The sequence below is a fragment of the Strongylocentrotus purpuratus genome, unplaced genomic scaffold (assembly GCF_000002235.5).
Source record: "Strongylocentrotus purpuratus isolate Spur 01 unplaced genomic scaffold, Spur_5.0 spur5_scaffold_6, whole genome shotgun sequence".
Lineage (NCBI taxonomy): Eukaryota > Metazoa > Echinodermata > Echinoidea > Camarodonta > Strongylocentrotidae > Strongylocentrotus > Strongylocentrotus purpuratus.
In genome coordinates, this window is record NW_022145612.1 from 48,854,274 (window position 1) to 48,867,631 (window position 13,358).

Here is a 13,358-nt window from a genome sequence, read left to right on the forward strand (position 1 = left end):
GTCGTGTAGTTAACACGATGTCACTATACTACTTATAATATATAACAAATGATTAATATATTTTCTGCCTACTCATTTCTTGATTGTAATACAGCGGCATCAAATGCAATAACAGTGATATCAGTTTACAAGCAATTGTAGTAATAGTAATATAAGCTGTAGTAGTAGATGTAGTAGTAGTAGTATTATTATTAGTAGTAGATGTAGTAGATGTAGTAGTAGTAGTAGTATAGTAGTAGTAGTACATGTAGTAGTAGTAGTAGTAGAAGTAGTAGTAGAAGTAGTAGTAGTAGTAGTAGTAGTAGAAGTAGTATTAGTAGTAGCAGAAGTAGTAGTAATAGTAGTAGTAGTAGTAGTAGTAGTAGAAGTAGTATTAGTAGTAGCAGGAGTAGTAGTAGTAGTAGTAGTAGTAGTATTAGTAGTAGTAGTAGTAGTACTAGTATTAGTGTTAGATGTAGGTGTAATATTTACAACGAAAACTGAATTTTTGTTAATGTTGTAATAGCAGGTAAACCATTATTAAATGGTATATATTTATTTGGCAATTTAAAGCAGATATTTTGAAGTAAGTTTGCGATATTCACTGAATTTCATGCACTTCCGATTACAGAAGATTACGCTTCTTTGGGAATCAGCCATACTACCTTTGCTTCTTATCTATTTTTACTTTAAGTTTAGTGCTAATGGTTTTAAATCAATGAAGTGTAATGAACAAGTGTTTACAAACCGGTAATGCGAATAACTCCATTTCACAAGTGATTACTTTACAGTAGAATGTTCAAAAGGCGTCGATAAGGATTCCATATTTGTGGTCGTCAAATATGTCAGGACATGAACAATTTAATCTTATTCTTTGAATATCCTTATTGCTCTTACAATTGTTTGTGTCGCGTTGCCGTCTCGAGCCCAAAGAGGGCGGTTTCAATTTCGGAGTGCACACTGTGTATGATTTACTCTTTTTCAAACTTCAATTCTTGCCGCTGCTCACCATCAATTCCTTTCTCATCAAATTAATATGGGCTCACACAGATCGTCTCCTGTCAACATAAGCCCAGGTCTTTACCGTTTTATTGTTTACTTGCTGGATCTAGGTCGGCCTAAAAGCTCGATACAAAATTCATTAAAAACAATTAGTAAGAATGTAAAATAAAAGGCGACCGTTTCTTTAAAAAGCATTTATCATGCTTGAATCTAATTGAATGTAAATTATGCCCTAGGATATACATGATGAAACGGTACGAAAATAGATGGTGAGAATTAATTTCCTACGGGACTCGCTCGATTGCTCCTAACCGTGATGCATATCACCGACCTCTATTAAACCGTTCCCCTATCCATCGTGTTCTTATAAACCTTGATACGTAATGTTTCTAATGGACTCTCTGCAACCTAAGATAATTGCTTTAATTTATTACATTTGGTAGTGGGTCATTAAGAGGTAATGGAATGTTTACAAACCGCCTGGATACCAAATGGTTTCACCCATACAACAGCAGTCATAACAATGTTTCAATACTTTATAGAATGAAACAGGATATTATTTCATATAGGCATATGATAAAGTACGTTAAATTAAACAGTACTAATAGTTTATGATGATTATAATGCTGAATTCCAGAAGATGAATCACTGCAATCGTTTAATCATTTAATGTAAATCAACTTTAATAACGTTGAAGCAAAAATATCACTCTGCATCATAATCGTTCCATAAATATAATCGCAAATCATTGAGGATCACAATGGACTTCTAAAACCATTGCTACATGTTTATATACATGTTTGTTTGTTCGTTGGTTTTATTTATTCGCCATGTAAAATAATTGTTTACAGATGATAAAATTCAGTGGGTTACATCGAGATAAATACATAGTAAGAACAGTGCATAAACAAAAAATGTTTGAAGCGCAACGTCCCTAAGATAACATAGCTGGTAATTAATAGGTTTAGATAGAACAGGGCTTAAAATAAGACATTGTGTCTTATTTTGTTCGGGATCATCCACATGTGTAGGTGTGCATGATCTCCCAACATCCAAAGATGATTAACATCTGTATTGACTTATTCCGAAGCTTTCAACACAAGAATATGATCTTTGTCTTTTATAACATAATGAAAGCTTCTCTTCACTGAAATTAATTTCCCCTACCATATACTTTGTTTTATGGAATGGTAATAATTTAATTAATAGACAGAAATATTTCCCACATCGGCTATACCAAAGCTATTAAACAAAATTGCAATCATATCCCTTTTATTTTTATTTTTCACTAGGAAGGCACACATTATTGCAATCATTTTTGGAATATTTCACCTGAGAATATATACCATTTAATATTCATGGCCCGCGATGTAACTTTCGATTTGCGCAACATTTCATTCCTCTTGCCGAAAGATGTACGATTCTAACCTTACAAAAGAGACCCCTGCGGACCTTACATTAGATGAATTATTCAATATTGAAGGAATGTACCCACGGGATAGAATGCATCTACATAATATCCCCACATCAATGAGAAATCACCCGTCTCATCTGAATACAAGGTGAAAGCAGAAAGCACTTAGATCATATTTCTTTATATTACGAATGTCAACCCTTTAAACATAGGCGTGAAGTACCACCGATGTTTGCTTTTTTTAAAAGTTAATCTTGGTATAATTGAGTCTGAAATAAGTATTCAATAAACATCGAGAGTTTTGACATGTCAACCCTATTTTTATTTCTAGAACTGTTTTGTAATCGGAAACATTTTTATTGCGGCGCTACAGTTGTCGAGAATTGTATTACATTCAAAACATCATTTACAACGTACGAAAACAGGTCATCGAACTGATATCGTTCAAACAAAATACACTATAGCTGACATGGGGAAACGGTATTAATATGACCAAATGTTTCATCAGAATTCGATAAGATACGGTATGTGATTATCTTTGCTGTGGAATTGCTAGAGTTGTGACGGCTTCGGCTTACAACATCCACAAAGGATGCGACGGGTAACCTAACACATGATGTGATATTCGAGAAATGTCAGTTAAAAAGGGCCGCGCCTCCAGCCAGAAAACGAGAGTCCCCGGCACAGGTATGTTTCCAGCTACAATATCTGGGTGGAAAAGGCAACAATGGAGACAAGAATCATGGGAGGATGTCACGAACATACAGATGAGAAATGAACTCTTCCAAGGGGGTCCCATCTTTCTGGAAATGTCACTTTTTATCGTGTGATCTACGAGCCCTGTCAACAAGAATAAGATAAATGAAACAATCATAATACCTAAAGGAATGTGAGCCAAACTATCCAGGAACTCTTCAGGCCATGGCCTTGACTGACAATGGTACAGTTCCAAGGTTTTGATTTTTATCACGGGCTTCAGGGTGCGACCTTCGAGCATAGGATTCGGTTACTTTGCCCTTAAACCGTAAAGGTAGTGTAGGTAATGTTCCGTTTCAGTTTTCACTGAGATTGACGTGGCGATAAAAAGCGAATGTTTGGTATAATGTTTTTGTTATTTTGTGAAATAAGTTGAAAGAAATCTCGTTTTTTTTTATCGATATTTTCTTTCACCGTGAGGAGTCGGTGTCTAGATTTTTCAACACTTTTTTTCATTCTTGGACCGCAACTGTTCTTTGATTTCCTTATTTTCACATTAAACAATTCTATGTACCTCACCCCTCTCTCTCTTTCTTTTCCTCTATTTTTCTCTCACTTTCTTTCTTTCCGTTTCATTCATATCTCTCTTCATCGTTCTCTAAACCCCTCACACTCTATTATTATTTCAATCACAACCTCTCTTTTTCATGTTCTCGGTTATATCACCGTGATGATCAGAACATTTTGGTTTTGTGGCTGAATTGATTTTCCGTTCGTTGTCTGATACCAGGCTTGTATAATACCCCCCATGCGGTGTCTTGTCATTTGGAAATCCCAATACAAGCTCAACCTCAACACTATCTCCTTTCCCTTTCTACCTCAAAAACATCTTTATTCCTTTATAACACTCTATCGGATTTGTACTTTAGCTTGCCCTTTTATACCTGTAAATGCCTAGTTTGGGGTTTTCAATCGTATTTTCCTCACTTCTTTTTTCTCATGAATTTTCATTCATTTAGTTTTCTCTTTCCTCTGACTGGTAACCTATATTTCTCTTGCTCTTTCAAGATTCCACACTCACCCTCTTGTTGTTGTGTTTGCAGTTGCAATGTAAGGTTACAATTTCATGTTCGCGAGAATGTCAACGTTGTGACTGAATTGATCAAAGAGCTTCAAGACAGCAGTAATGGACATTTCTCCATGTCTTACGTCAGTATTTCAAATTTAGTTTGTTCATTAAGAATAGTACCTCAACTTTTACCTTTTGTAGGTCACTTTTTATTTTAAAAACATTGAGAAAAATGGAAGAAATTTCTATTTCGTTGGGATTACAGCTTCGAATATTCAAACATGTAAAACCGGGTCGCAAGACAGTCGTTCAGTGTCCGGTGGTCTTTACGGAAGTGTTAATTATGAAATTCTAAAGATGAAAAATTCGCAAAAACATAATATATACGGTTATTTAAAAGTCCATGTGTGATGCCGGAACTTTACCGCTTGAAACCTAATCGCTGGACGGCTTAGCCCCTGGGCAGAGACAGCCTGACGCCCATGCATATAGAAGTGTGTGTGAACACGAGTTTTGTTTCTACTTTTGGTTCAATCTTGTATTTGATGTTCAGTCCGCCTCAAGCAAACTCACACAAACTTGAAACCGCGGAGAAAGCTCTCAATGATAGCATCACAATTAATACTTTTAGCGTAGTCATGATACAATCTACAGAATCCCTTTTTATTGTCTTCACTTTTATTCTTTTTCTGATTAACATCAACTTATCATGTATTCAATTACAAAAAACAAAACAGAGTAGAAGATTATACAGAAAAAAATATGAATCAATACTTGCCATTATAAATTTGAAAAGAAAGTAAACTGACTATCACTGTTTTCAAAGAAGTTAACGGAGCGAAACTGAAAAAAACCCTGTAGTGCTGATTTAGGTTACATTCAGTTATAGGTTAACGGTTTATAGGAATGCCAAGTCATTCATACCTAACCTGAAGCACCAATAATGATCATATGAATAATCATACAATTCTATAAACCCAGAGTTATATTAAACACTTGGATCAATTCTTTATTTTTATTTCAATTCTTTTTTCTTCAATTGTCTTACTCTCTTTTCTCTCTCTCTCTCTCTCTCTCTCTCTCTCTCTCTCTCTTCTCTCCTTCTTTCTCTCTTATCCATCTATGAAATGTAATTTATTTGGAATAGGTAACAAATTCTTTTTCTTTCAACAAGTGATCTTGATGAAATCCATCACATGGTCCTGTTTTTGACGTTAACAGTAAACATAACGTCAGAATCACAAAAATACCTCTATCATATCTCTTCCAAAAGACATTAGATTCCTTTGAATTTGTGTGACGGACTACACTCAAATCAAGCGTTTATTGACGTCATTTCTTTAAGCCTTCTTTGTACTTTTGTTTCTAAGAATATAACGAGATGTTTATGAAAAAAAAATTAAAGCTTATTTTAGTGATCGTTCTTCTTCAAATACAATAACACATCAAACTAAAAGGGTAAAATCCCCTAATTATTTTCTGATATATTTTAATGATTTAAAATAATTTGTAAAACCTAATAATATCTTATATGTGTTCTACTCAGTTCAAAGCCCTAATGCAATTATGCTGGTAGTAAGTACATGTAGTTACGGCTCTCTAGTATATATCAGATGTATAAAATCCCTGTGAGAGCGCAAAGCAATTCTTGTTTGTACAACTGCTTCTCCTCATAATCTCTTCCCTATTTCTCTCTTTACATCTTCCTCATATCTCTCTTGATCGGTGTCGACTGACCAAAGAGCGGACCTCGTAGAGTCTACCGGGATCGAGGTGAAATAGCCTGTAAAATTAGAAAATCGTATGAAACAATAAAGGCTCTGGGAGCCCACACGCAACGGCCTTTAATAATACTTCCGTCGAGTTGTGACACCGTGAAATTGTTCCTTGAGCTCAGTTAGCACCGGCCAAATATAGATTTTTTTTTTGGAGAGGGTATGTATCATGCTCTTTCTCGTCTACAATCGTTTCACAGATCGTTTCACAGTATCGAGTAATACCTTCGCGTGTTCAGTTTATCGCGCGGCACATTCGAAACAGAGATGATTATTACGAATATTGCATCGTGTTTTATTTTTATTGCATCTTTCATTCAGTAAATGCAATTCATAGAAGAATCTTTAGCGGTGACCAAAAAATAAATCAAATTAATTTGTAGTTGGTCAATTAGGTTTCTGTTTTTCAGTTGGATATTATTGTCCATTATTTCAGATCAATGGATAATACAACTTTTTTCTAATCGTCAATAAAACAATGCGGCCTAAAGGAGTTTTAAATGTAAATAGTAAGCATCTGTATTTAGTAGACATAGATGTTGTGTCTGTAATTGTAATACATCTATTAAATTTGTATGCAGTAGATATAGATGTATTCTTCGTGTCTGTAGTATATGTATAGATGTAGTCTACGTGTCTTTAGAAGATATAGATGTAGTCTACGTGTCTGCAGTAGCTTTATAGATGTAGTCTACGTGCATGTCGTAGATATAGATGTAGTCTACGTGTCTGTAGTAGATATAGATGTAGTCTACGTGTCTGTAGTAGATATAGATGTATTCTACGTTTCTGTATTAGATGTGGATGTATTCTACGTGTCTGTAGTTGATATAGATGTAGTCTACGAGTCTGTAGTAGATATAGATGTAGTCTACGTGTCTGTAGTAGATACAGATGTAGTCTACGTGTCTGTAGTAGATATGGATGTATTCTACGGGTCTGTAGTATATATAGATGTATTCTACGTGTCTGTAGTAGATGTAGATGTAGTCTACGTATCAGTATAGTAGATATATATATGTAGTCTACGTATATGTAGTAGATGTAGATGTAGTCTACGTGTCTGTAGTAGATATAGATGTAGTTTACGTGTCTGTAGTAGATATATATGTAGTCTACGTATCTGTAGTAGATATAGATGAAGTCTATACATGTCTTCAGAATATGTATTCTATCACATGAGGATGTATTTTACGCGTATATAGTAAATATAGGTTCATTCTACTTGCCACAATATAAATGGACAATGTCCATGTATCTTCAATATGCATATGCATTTTGTATTTGTGCAATAACAGGTAGCTAACAAACACAATCCAGTTCAATATCCTTCTGTTAGCTTCAAGTAAAATTTCACTTTAATCAAGATCAGATCTTACCGAGTAGCCCAGAATTAAATTGGCTATTGTATTATGATCTTTATGAAGTTTTATCTTTCCAAAAATTGTTTTTGCATCAATTAGGAAAATTGACGCGGAGAGAATGTATGCAGCTTTCAAGTCTTTGTTAAGGAATCCCCCACCCCTTTCCCTTCGCTTTTCATCTCTCTCCGACCCAAGTGTCGTTTTACTCCATGGCAATACCAGTTTCCCCGAATACCCTAAAGGGGAAGCACTTACTTATATAGGTAATACAATATCACGGGAAACTGTACAGGTACACATGAGACAATTTGTAGCTTGTGTACCCGGTCAAACTGCTGGTTATTAGTCCAATCACTTCATCTTGTTTACGCTGAATATTACGCGTTTTTAATCAAGTTTGAAAAAAAAATCCACCTCAAGTTTTTGTTAAATTTGACTTTGTCACTCTATCTGTTTTTAGAGTACAGTAGATGTTGTAGGTAGGGTACACAGTCCTGATTATTGATCCTAACTAAGATTTTTTTTTAATTATTACTGATGCATGTTGTCATCTAAGCGCTTTTCGTTTCGATTTCTAATCGTTTCTATTATTGACCATATTTCTGTCATACATTGATTGATATATCTGAATGATAATTGATATGCATGAACTTGACGTCATGGTTAAACTTTGAATTGGAGATGCGATTTCAAACATTACGTTTGCTGTTAGAATAATTTGACGTCAATATAGTGCCACTTAAGGAAAACAATTGACTTTGATTAGATTAGGTAATATTTGCCCTTGTTCTTTTGGAATATATCTCATTGATCCATATTCTGATGTCTCCCATATTTTATTATAATGTAGTTGAGACTTTACTCTACATATGTACTAGATTCAAATTTTGATCAGAAGATGGGATCGTGGTCAAAATTTCGATTTAAGGTGAAGACTAACAATATTTGTACGTGTAATTGGTGGGTGGGATTTGTACTCAGTGAGGTAAGGTACACATCGGCCGCGTAGTATAGAAAATCTCCCATTGAGTTTCTACATGTGTTAGGCTTATATCTATTTTCTTAATTGTTTTTTTTTAACTGTCTGATGATTTCCCATTTTTCCTTAGAGATAAACATTCAAAGCGTCAGACTGCCTAAAAATCAAACGTACCATGGTAAAACATTGTCTGAAAACGAATACATGTAAATTGATATAACGCTGTCAGATCTTGTATGAACACGTTACGCAACTGATTATGACAGCCTGTGAATTTCTTGGAACCTCTCATATCCGTTTCTCATGGCAGCAAAGACGAGGCATGCATCAGAGAAGCGCTCAATTTGAAGGGAAGATAGGGAAACTAGAATTCTAAACAATGCTTTATTTTAAGAAATAAAGATGCACGAATGGTCGCCTCAGGGCAAACGATTCAAGACGAAAAAAAACCTGTCACACTTTTACTGAACTTGCAGCCTGATTGGAATTTGTATTGCGTTTTATCACAATTTTCCAATGTTACAGTTGATTTAATTGAACTCACGTATCTGTATACACTTTATTTGTTTTGATGTAAACATTTATTCATTTTCGTTAGCAATATTTCATATCTTGTATTTTTTTTTGTAATCCTTTTCGTTTGTTACTACTTTAATGTTTTGATTTAAACATTTATTCATTTTATATATTTGTTCTCATTTGCTATGTTATCTTCATATGTATATGTACACATGTTTTTGAATGCTTTTTATATTGATGTAAACTTGCATTTTTAGTCCTTGGACTTTGTGACAAGTCATGAATAAAACCTTATTTGAATTTTGAATCTTGAATCTTGAATATAATAGACGTTCCAAGCTCTGAAATTACTTTACTCCAAATTTTAATGGAGGACTTTAGTTTCATCCTACCAAAATATTTATTCATACACATACACGATGTATGATTAATGATATCTGTCTACAAGTCTCAGATTTTCCAAAGACCATGATTTTGTAATAGGAACACCGGGAAGGGTAATGTGAATTTATTTCGTAATCATTTTTTTATTTCTATTATGTGTCACAAAAGAAAATTTGCAATGGCATATCAATAAAACTAAGATGGTTAAATCAGATGGATAGCCCTAATTAAGAAGACCACCGCGTGTTTTGTTTTTCTTTTTTGGGAGGGGCCTTAAAATGGGGGAAACGCCGAATGGATACGCCACAAATTGATATCGTATGGAAACAGGTATAAGTTCTGGAAGTCAACACGATTGGTAATATGGTACATCACTATCCATTCAGTTAGACCTAAAGCAAAACAAATATCGTGTCTAAAAATAGGAAATCGGAAGGGCACATACCCGAACCCCAAATTGCGCCAAATCCTTATCGATCGGATTTCAAGCTAGTCGTAAGCACCGGTTATCCAAGCATAAACATCTTGGTCATTCTGTGATTTGGAAGGTACGTTAATAAACGACTTACCTTTTTGTCCTGTAGTCTGCACACGTTGACAAATACAACGGAACGTTGTCGGTTACGACATAGGCTATGATACTGCTTCCCAAAGAGTCAGTTAGCTTGTATCTTTATGGCAACCACCGGTCTTGTGTTGGTCTAAAAACGGAGAAATGATATGAAACAAATTCTTTAAAACTTTCCCTATAATTGATATGTCGTATAACAAGAAATATATATTTCCTGCAATTCATCCCTAGAGGAAGACACATTTTACACCTCTTTACTAACTTTCCATGGAAAGACCTTCAATTATAAAAAGCACGTACACTGTATGTACTTGGGATTAACCATTCAGACGAGCATGTGGAGTGGAGCCTCATGTTGCGGTTTGAACATCTACAAAACTTTCGGACAATATTCGGCTGGAACTGAACCACGTGCTTGCTATATTTTAGAATAAACTCAGTCAATAGCATTGATCATCTCTGGTGCAATAGGCCATTTTCGTAATGTAACCAAATTTATTGCTAAGTCTCAGTGAATGCCTCAATACAAATTATTTAATTCACCTGATAAGAATAATAGTATTTCAATAGACAGAATTCGAACTGCATACATTAGTTGTTGCCAGGTAGGGCAAACGTTGTGGCTTGACCTACCTAGCAACACTTAATATACGCAGTTTGCATTCTGACTATTGAAATGCTATTATTCTTATCAGGTGAATGAAATAATTTTCATTGAGACACTTCACAAAGACTTATGCATTAAATTTGGTTACATTACGAAAATGGCCTATTTAGTCAAATGTTTTTATGGGTGAAAGATGAAAACATGAAATCAACACCGGACATTTTCCTTGATTACATCTGCCTTTGATAAGAAAAAACATATCATCGCTGCTCTTCAATAGGTCCATTTATAATGTGTGGCTATCAGGATAGGACCTCTGTCTGTCTTCAAGGATGAATGGTACACAATTTAGTGATTATTATAATTATTATAATGATAATAATAATAATAATAACATTAACAATAATAATATTAATAATGACAATAATAATGATAATGATAACAATATTAAAAATAATAACGATAATAATAGCAATAATAATAATTATAATAATAATAAAACTAATAATAACATTGGTAATTTAGGAGCGCTTAGAAAAAAAACAAGAATCATAGTGCTTACAAAATCATGACATTTTGAACAAAAAACGTGAAATACATAGACCCGTGAAATAGGTAAATTACATTAAATTACTGAAGGAAGGAGTATGATTTTAGGTGTGTTTTTTAAGTGACGAGACAATATTGGTCATTTCAATAAATTTTATTATTTTACATTTCAAACATTACAATTATAATAATATAATATATTATAATAATCATAAAACTAATAATAACATTGGTAATTTAGGAGCGCTTAGAAAAAAACAAGAATCATAGTGCTTACAAAATCATGACATTTTGAACAAAAACGTGAAATACATAGACCCGTGAAATAGGTAAATCACATTAAATTACTGAAGGAAGGAGTATGTTTTAAGGTGTGTTTTTTAAGTGACGAGACAATATTGGTCATTTCAATAAATTTTATTATTTTACATTTCAAACATTACAATAAAACTTCTGGCAACATTGCAATGCTCATTTCAATGTTATATGAGATATGGAGAATTCAGCTAAATGTTTCGATAAGTCAGAATAAGGCCTTGGAGTTTAACCACATCATCTGAAATTCTTGAGTTACGTTAATCAATTTTATTTCCTTATCTCTCTCTCTCTTTCTCTCTCCTCGAGTTATCCCAAAGTATAATTTCAGTCATCACAAACTTAATCTTTGTAATCTCCTCCCTGACGTAATCTCATTATCCGAAATATTGTTGTAATAATATATTCTGCACGCGATCCAATTCACCTATGATAGCCTACTTGAGACTCATAGAACATTTTTTAATCAGGGGTATATACCCCGGGACAGCCTAACGGATTAATTTCTCAGACACAAGGCATACGGACATTCTATAGATTTCCTTCTGTCGGGTGGTGGGATGTGATGGTTTAAAGTGACTCGGTAACATTGCCTCAGATTCTGAAACAAAACCTGGATTTAGCTCATGTTGCAATCATAATTATGAACATTTAGGTCAGTCAGGAATCCCATGACTTTTACAAGCCGATCGCCTGTCTGATTATCAAGATACTTATGATTGGAAATCGAAATTTCATTTTTCATTTTCCTAATGGTTTTTATAACACCACAGTCTATTGGGGGAAATGAGTATGGTAAAATCGGTCACTCAAAGATTTTTACTTATTTGAGGCACTTCATGATCATTTTGAAGCGCAATTTTTCTAGGGGTTCAATATTACACCATATCACAGACACTGATAACCCGTAGTGTCGTGCATCTCAGATTTAACAATGTTAAACGATGCCTTTAAGCATCATCACGTTTTACGTATAAGACTCCAGTGATTAAGTTTTTTTTTAAAGTGCATTGTTGAAGGGTTCTTTTGTTAATTTTGTTCCGTCATGAAATGAAATCATTTTCCCCCTATTTAATGTCATTAAAGTTCTCCTACCTTTACAATTTAATCAAACGAATCTTATAACTTGTGAGATATCAGTCTAACTTTCATGTCATAACACGATTTCACTTATAACAGGTACTTCACGTCATTTTAGGTTCAAGCGTTCTCGCACCGACTTTAATAAAAAATTATTCCCACACAGTTGTTCTCTGCTTTCATGATCTAGGTGACCCCTTGCTCTCTTTAACCAGTGCCTTTTTCTACTTGGTACAAGTGAGACATTACAGGGTGACTTCTTGAACACTAGCCTCAGTGTAATGAATGATTGATTAATTGACTTCATTGGTAAGTATTTCTATTTAGAAATCGAATAATTTCGAAGGATTAATATAAATACTTATTTCAAGGTTTATCACAAACACTAGAGAATAGTACAAAAATAGGCGTCTCACTGACTCAGCAGCTAGCTCCAAAGGTAGACAACAAAATCCCCACTCTCTCCCAATCCTATTTAAACTCCTTCATCTTCAAAGAACAAACTATGATGAAAGAAGATTCTCCGATCCATCACATGATGATGTGATATCTACCACTCATCTCGCATGATGCTGATTCATCTTTACAAACCATGATCAAAAGAGTGTCAAGAGAACTCAATTGTCTGCGACAAAGTTCTTGACTGACATCGAATTACCGTTCGGCATGTCCTCGAAGACAGCATGTATTACCGTAACACAATCAGTTGCGTTTTTGCTTCATGTGATCTCGTCGGTTCATCATTCTCCACCACCATCATCCTCAAGAACTCTTGATGTCTGCAGACTATTCTCAGACCAATATCTCTATCGGTACCATCGCTGTGCTGGAGCGCATCCTGAGGATATTGATTCTTATATCGAGTGAGCCTGAGATGGGCCTCAGGACTGCACTAGATATTACGAGCAACCTGGTATCTATTACCCCTACACGTCCCAATCTTACGGAAGAAGATGCACAATCTTTTAACTTACTCCTAGGATCCTCACACCACAGCCTATGTATATTTGTAACTGAAACTTTATGTTTTCCTTAAAGACAAAATTGCATGTTTA